The 5,000-nt window shown below is 42.0% G+C and overlaps 16 non-coding genes across 16 annotated transcripts; all 16 read left to right on the forward strand.

The window, feature by feature from the left end:
• The first annotated feature begins 1,820 nt into the window (after positions 1 to 1,820).
• On the forward strand, positions 1,821 to 1,939 carry LOC148982422 (5S ribosomal RNA). The gene has a single exon (XR_016158040.1). It is a non-coding gene; the product is annotated as a 5S ribosomal RNA (ribosomal RNA).
• Positions 1,940 to 2,110: 171 nt separating this feature from the next.
• Positions 2,111 to 2,229, forward strand: LOC120466212 (5S ribosomal RNA). Its single transcript, XR_016158051.1, has one exon. It is a non-coding gene; the product is annotated as a 5S ribosomal RNA (ribosomal RNA).
• Positions 2,230 to 2,292: 63 nt separating this feature from the next.
• On the forward strand, positions 2,293 to 2,411 carry LOC148982423 (5S ribosomal RNA). Its single transcript, XR_016158062.1, has one exon. It is a non-coding gene; the product is annotated as a 5S ribosomal RNA (ribosomal RNA).
• A 63-nt stretch (positions 2,412 to 2,474) lies between these two features.
• On the forward strand, positions 2,475 to 2,593 carry LOC148982424 (5S ribosomal RNA). Its single transcript, XR_016158073.1, has one exon. It is a non-coding gene; the product is annotated as a 5S ribosomal RNA (ribosomal RNA).
• A 63-nt stretch (positions 2,594 to 2,656) lies between these two features.
• Positions 2,657 to 2,775, forward strand: LOC148982425 (5S ribosomal RNA). The gene has a single exon (XR_016158084.1). It is a non-coding gene; the product is annotated as a 5S ribosomal RNA (ribosomal RNA).
• Positions 2,776 to 2,838: 63 nt separating this feature from the next.
• On the forward strand, positions 2,839 to 2,957 carry LOC148982426 (5S ribosomal RNA). Its single transcript, XR_016158095.1, has one exon. It is a non-coding gene; the product is annotated as a 5S ribosomal RNA (ribosomal RNA).
• A 63-nt stretch (positions 2,958 to 3,020) lies between these two features.
• Positions 3,021 to 3,139, forward strand: LOC148982427 (5S ribosomal RNA). The gene has a single exon (XR_016158107.1). It is a non-coding gene; the product is annotated as a 5S ribosomal RNA (ribosomal RNA).
• Positions 3,140 to 3,202: 63 nt separating this feature from the next.
• Positions 3,203 to 3,321, forward strand: LOC148982428 (5S ribosomal RNA). The gene has a single exon (XR_016158118.1). It is a non-coding gene; the product is annotated as a 5S ribosomal RNA (ribosomal RNA).
• A 171-nt stretch (positions 3,322 to 3,492) lies between these two features.
• LOC148982429 (5S ribosomal RNA) lies at positions 3,493 to 3,611 on the forward strand. Its single transcript, XR_016158129.1, has one exon. It is a non-coding gene; the product is annotated as a 5S ribosomal RNA (ribosomal RNA).
• Positions 3,612 to 3,674: 63 nt separating this feature from the next.
• Positions 3,675 to 3,793, forward strand: LOC148982430 (5S ribosomal RNA). The gene has a single exon (XR_016158140.1). It is a non-coding gene; the product is annotated as a 5S ribosomal RNA (ribosomal RNA).
• Positions 3,794 to 3,856: 63 nt separating this feature from the next.
• Positions 3,857 to 3,975, forward strand: LOC148982431 (5S ribosomal RNA). The gene has a single exon (XR_016158151.1). It is a non-coding gene; the product is annotated as a 5S ribosomal RNA (ribosomal RNA).
• A 63-nt stretch (positions 3,976 to 4,038) lies between these two features.
• On the forward strand, positions 4,039 to 4,157 carry LOC148982432 (5S ribosomal RNA). The gene has a single exon (XR_016158163.1). It is a non-coding gene; the product is annotated as a 5S ribosomal RNA (ribosomal RNA).
• A 171-nt stretch (positions 4,158 to 4,328) lies between these two features.
• On the forward strand, positions 4,329 to 4,447 carry LOC148982433 (5S ribosomal RNA). The gene has a single exon (XR_016158174.1). It is a non-coding gene; the product is annotated as a 5S ribosomal RNA (ribosomal RNA).
• Positions 4,448 to 4,510: 63 nt separating this feature from the next.
• On the forward strand, positions 4,511 to 4,629 carry LOC148982434 (5S ribosomal RNA). Its single transcript, XR_016158185.1, has one exon. It is a non-coding gene; the product is annotated as a 5S ribosomal RNA (ribosomal RNA).
• A 63-nt stretch (positions 4,630 to 4,692) lies between these two features.
• LOC148982435 (5S ribosomal RNA) lies at positions 4,693 to 4,811 on the forward strand. The gene has a single exon (XR_016162616.1). It is a non-coding gene; the product is annotated as a 5S ribosomal RNA (ribosomal RNA).
• A 63-nt stretch (positions 4,812 to 4,874) lies between these two features.
• On the forward strand, positions 4,875 to 4,993 carry LOC148982436 (5S ribosomal RNA). Its single transcript, XR_016162236.1, has one exon. It is a non-coding gene; the product is annotated as a 5S ribosomal RNA (ribosomal RNA).
• The last annotated feature ends 7 nt before the right edge of the window (positions 4,994 to 5,000 follow it).

Below are 5,000 nucleotides of genomic sequence, written 5' to 3' on the forward strand. Positions count from 1 at the left end.
AGCAACTGGTCACAGAAATAGAAAGAAGGTTAAATTTTTGGAAATTGAGGAATTTAAACTTGAAGGGAAAGGTTTTAATGTTGAACGTTTTAATGGTTTCTAAGCTGTGGTATGTTTTATACGTGTCGGAGATGCCGTTGTGGACAGAAAAGAGGTTGAAGAAATGTTTTCTTGACTTTTTATGGGAGGGGAAGCCAGCGAGAATAGCTTTTAACACGATTTTAGGGGCAGCAGACAAGGGGGGTTTAGGGTTAATGGATGTGGCACAAAGGAAAAATAGCTTGAGAGTGAAAACTGTGAAAAAATATCTACAAGAAGAGGGTAACGCAGAATGGAAAAAGACAATGGAATATTTTTTAAACAAATGTGGGAATTTTAACATGGGGGATGGAATTTTATGGATGAAAACGAAGATTTGGATGACAGAAGGGCTACCAGGTTTTTATAGAGAAATGTTTAGTGCGTGGGGAAAATTTTTAGACAAGGTCGAGTATGATCCACATGGGAGAGAAAACATTTTAAATCAACCTCTGTTCTTAAACAAAAACATTTTAAAGCAAGGTAAAGAAATGTTTTTAAAGAAATGGATGGAAGTGGGGATAACAAGGGTGAGAGATGTGTTATATGAATTCAAAGAAGGCTTTTTACCGACTCAATTTATTGTGGATGCAATGGAGGAGGCAAAAGAGGATTACAGTGAACAAGGAATAATTAACCAATTTGAATTAATTAAAAGTGCAATACCGAAAGAATGGATAAAAAGAATAGAAGGTATGGAAGGGGAGCCAAAAGAGAAATGTATTAATGTGAAATTGGACGGAAAACTGGATGATTTTAAGGAATGTACTGTGAAAATGATTTATTGTTCTTTTAGAGATGATGTTTTTAAAGAGCCGATTGTTAATGCATACTGGATGCAGCATTTCAAAGATTTAAAGAAAGAGAGCATATGGAGAAACATGAAGGGAAGATGTGTGGAAACTAAATTGGAATGTTTGGAGTATTTTATAAGGCATAAAGTTGTTTTTACTGATGCAATTTTAAACAAAATAGGAATTGAGCAAAATGCTATGTGTAAAGTGTGCCAGGAGAAGGAAGAGGGGATTTTACATATGTTTTTATATTGTAAAGAGCTGGAGGAATTTTTAAAGAAATGTAAATGTTTAATTAAGGATTTGACTGAGGAGTGGGATGAAAATGGAATGGAATGGAACAGAGTTGTGATGTTTGGGTGGGGAAAGAAGTGTCAAAACAAAAGTTTTATTAATCTGTGTGTCATGTTAATGAAAAGTGCAATATGGGAGAGAAGAACTGTGGCTAAAAAAGAAAAAATCATGTTGGATGTTTGGAGTGTGTTTAAAAGGAAAGCTGAAGTATATTTTGAAAGATTGTATGTGTATTTTAAAGGTGAAAATATGTTGAATTCTTTTTATGATGTTTTTACACCAAAAGTTGTTTATGTTTTAAAAGATCTACTGTGGAAGCTGCCGGGAGAAGAAGTCTTTTAAATGATGTACAAAAGCTAAAGATATGTAATGTAGAGATGTTTGTTCACATGATGTTTGGAAAATCTGTATTTTTTTAGTGTATTTCATTATTGTATTTTTTATTGTATTTTATTGATTGAAACTTCTTAATAAAAAAAAAAAAAAAAAAAAAAGAACGCCCGAACTCGTCTGATCTCGGAAGCTAAGCAGGGTCGGGCCTGGTTAGTACTTGGATGGGAGACCGCCTGGGAATACCAGGTGCTGTAAGCTTTATGTAGTTTACTACCCTAATGTTCTAACCATTCAAATAGCCCAATTTTGGCAGCAGATTTCGCTTACGGCCATACCACCTTGAGAACGCCCGAACTCGTCTGATCTCGGAAGCTAAGCAGGGTCGGGCCTGGTTAGTACTTGGATGGGAGACCGCCTGGGAATACCAGGTGCTGTAAGCTTTATTGTTTAAAAAAAAAAAAAAAAAAAAAGAGTCAATGAAATGTTTCAAAAATCCTAAATTGTCTTTTTTCCCCTCAAAATTCCTGAAATAGTCTCTCAGTTTCTTCAGAAAGCCTGAAAGAGTCTCTTTTTTTTCTTCTTCAAATAGCCCAATTTTGGCTGCAGATTTCGCTTACGGCCATACCACCTTGAGAACGCCCGAACTCGTCTGATCTCGGAAGCTAAGCAGGGTCGGGCCTGGTTAGTACTTGGATGGGAGACCGCCTGGGAATACCAGGTGCTGTAAGCTTTATGTAGTTTACTACCCTAATGTTCTAACCATTCAAATAGCCCAATTTTGGCAGCAGATTTCGCTTACGGCCATACCACCTTGAGAACGCCCGAACTCGTCTGATCTCGGAAGCTAAGCAGGGTCGGGCCTGGTTAGTACTTGGATGGGAGACCGCCTGGGAATACCAGGTGCTGTAAGCTTTATATAGTTTACTACCCTAATGTTTTAACTATTCAAATAGCCCAATTTTGGCAGCAGATTTCGCTTACGGCCATACCACCTTGAGAACGCCCGAACTCGTCTGATCTCGGAAGCTAAGCAGGGTCGGGCCTGGTTAGTACTTGGATGGGAGACCGCCTGGGAATACCAGGTGCTGTAAGCTTTATATAGTTTACTACCCTAATGTTCTAACCATTCAAATAGCCCAATTTTGGCAGCAGATTTCGCTTACGGCCATACCACCTTGAGAACGCCCGAACTCGTCTGATCTCGGAAGCTAAGCAGGGTCGGGCCTGGTTAGTACTTGGATGGGAGACCGCCTGGGAATACCAGGTGCTGTAAGCTTTATATAGTTTACTACCCTAATGTTTTAACTATTCAAATAGCCCAATTTTGGCAGCAGATTTCGCTTACGGCCATACCACCTTGAGAACGCCCGAACTCGTCTGATCTCGGAAGCTAAGCAGGGTCGGGCCTGGTTAGTACTTGGATGGGAGACCGCCTGGGAATACCAGGTGCTGTAAGCTTTATATAGTTTACTACCCTAATGTTCTAACCATTCAAATAGCCCAATTTTGGCAGCAGATTTCGCTTACGGCCATACCACCTTGAGAACGCCCGAACTCGTCTGATCTCGGAAGCTAAGCAGGGTCGGGCCTGGTTAGTACTTGGATGGGAGACCGCCTGGGAATACCAGGTGCTGTAAGCTTTATATAGTTTACTACCCTAATGTTTTAACTATTCAAATAGCCCAATTTTGGCAGGAGATTTCGCTTACGGCCATACCACCTTGAGAACGCCCGAACTCGTCTGATCTCGGAAGCTAAGCAGGGTCGGGCCTGGTTAGTACTTGGATGGGAGACCGCCTGGGAATACCAGGTGCTGTAAGCTTTATTGTTTAAAAAAAAAAAAAAAAAAAAAGAGTCAATGAAATGTTTCAAAAATCCTAAATTGTCTTTTTTCCCCTCAAAATTCCTGAAATAGTCTCTCAGTTTCTTCAGAAAGCCTGAAAGAGTCTCTTTTTTTTCTTCTTCAAATAGCCCAATTTTGGCTGCAGATTTCGCTTACGGCCATACCACCTTGAGAACGCCCGAACTCGTCTGATCTCGGAAGCTAAGCAGGGTCGGGCCTGGTTAGTACTTGGATGGGAGACCGCCTGGGAATACCAGGTGCTGTAAGCTTTATGTAGTTTACTACCCTAATGTTCTAACCATTCAAATAGCCCAATTTTGGCAGCAGATTTCGCTTACGGCCATACCACCTTGAGAACGCCCGAACTCGTCTGATCTCGGAAGCTAAGCAGGGTCGGGCCTGGTTAGTACTTGGATGGGAGACCGCCTGGGAATACCAGGTGCTGTAAGCTTTATATAGTTTACTACCCTAATGTTTTAACTATTCAAATAGCCCAATTTTGGCAGCAGATTTCGCTTACGGCCATACCACCTTGAGAACGCCCGAACTCGTCTGATCTCGGAAGCTAAGCAGGGTCGGGCCTGGTTAGTACTTGGATGGGAGACCGCCTGGGAATACCAGGTGCTGTAAGCTTTATATAGTTTACTACCCTAATGTTTTAACTATTCAAATAGCCCAATTTTGGCAGCAGATTTCGCTTACGGCCATACCACCTTGAGAACGCCCGAACTCGTCTGATCTCGGAAGCTAAGCAGGGTCGGGCCTGGTTAGTACTTGGATGGGAGACCGCCTGGGAATACCAGGTGCTGTAAGCTTTATTGTTTAAAAAAAAAAAAAAAAAAAAAGAGTCAATGAAATGTTTCAAAAATCCTAAATTGTCTTTTTTCCCCTCAAAATTCCTGAAATAGTCTCTCAGTTTCTTCAGAAAGCCTGAAAGAGTCTCTTTTTTTTCTTCTTCAAATAGCCCAATTTTGGCTGCAGATTTCGCTTACGGCCATACCACCTTGAGAACGCCCGAACTCGTCTGATCTCGGAAGCTAAGCAGGGTCGGGCCTGGTTAGTACTTGGATGGGAGACCGCCTGGGAATACCAGGTGCTGTAAGCTTTATGTAGTTTACTACCCTAATGTTCTAACCATTCAAATAGCCCAATTTTGGCAGCAGATTTCGCTTACGGCCATACCACCTTGAGAACGCCCGAACTCGTCTGATCTCGGAAGCTAAGCAGGGTCGGGCCTGGTTAGTACTTGGATGGGAGACCGCCTGGGAATACCAGGTGCTGTAAGCTTTATGTAGTTTACTACCCTAATGTTCTAACCATTCAAATAGCCCAATTTTGGCAGGAGATTTCGCTTACGACCATACCACCTTGAGAACGCCCGAACTCGTCTGATCTCGGAAGCTAAGCAGGGTCGGGCCTGGTTAGTACTTGGATGGGAGACCGCCTGGGAATACCAGGTGCTGTAAGCTTTATGTAGTTTACTACCCTAATGTTCTAACCATTCAAATAGCCCAATTTTGGCAGCAGATTTCGCTTACGGCCATACCACCTTGAGAACGCCCGAACTCGTCTGATCTCGGAAGCTAAGCAGGGTCGGGCCTGGTTAGTACTTGGATGGGAGACCGCCTGGGAATACCAGGTGCTGTAAACTTTATATA

The sequence above is a fragment of the Pimephales promelas genome, chromosome 3, assembly GCF_988280905.1.
Source record: "Pimephales promelas chromosome 3, fPimPro1.hap1.1, whole genome shotgun sequence".
NCBI lineage: Eukaryota > Metazoa > Chordata > Actinopteri > Cypriniformes > Leuciscidae > Pimephales > Pimephales promelas.